We start from the raw sequence: 267 nt of genomic DNA, 5'->3' as shown, positions 1-267 counted from the left end.
AGTTGATTGTGATTGGGCAATTTACATTCTTGGAAGGCGGTGCATAGGATATAACAAAACGCATGTTGCTCTCTTCTGTGCAGTGTTGCCAAGACCGCGGGCTACTGTAGAGCTGTTGCCGCGGGTTGAAAAACGACCCCAATAACGTGATATTTTATCCCCGGAATGCGATTTTTTAACGGGGGACCCAAAGCCACTGGGCTAGTTTTGAGTAGCGATTGGGCGGGGTTTATTGTGAAAACCTGGCAACCCTGCTTCTGTGGTTCG

The sequence above is a fragment of the Sinocyclocheilus grahami genome, unplaced genomic scaffold, assembly GCF_001515645.1.
Source record: "Sinocyclocheilus grahami isolate Dianchi unplaced genomic scaffold, SAMN03320097.WGS_v1.1 scaffold312.1, whole genome shotgun sequence".
Classification (NCBI taxonomy): Eukaryota; Metazoa; Chordata; class Actinopteri; order Cypriniformes; family Cyprinidae; genus Sinocyclocheilus; species Sinocyclocheilus grahami.
This window is presented reverse-complemented; position numbering follows the sequence as displayed.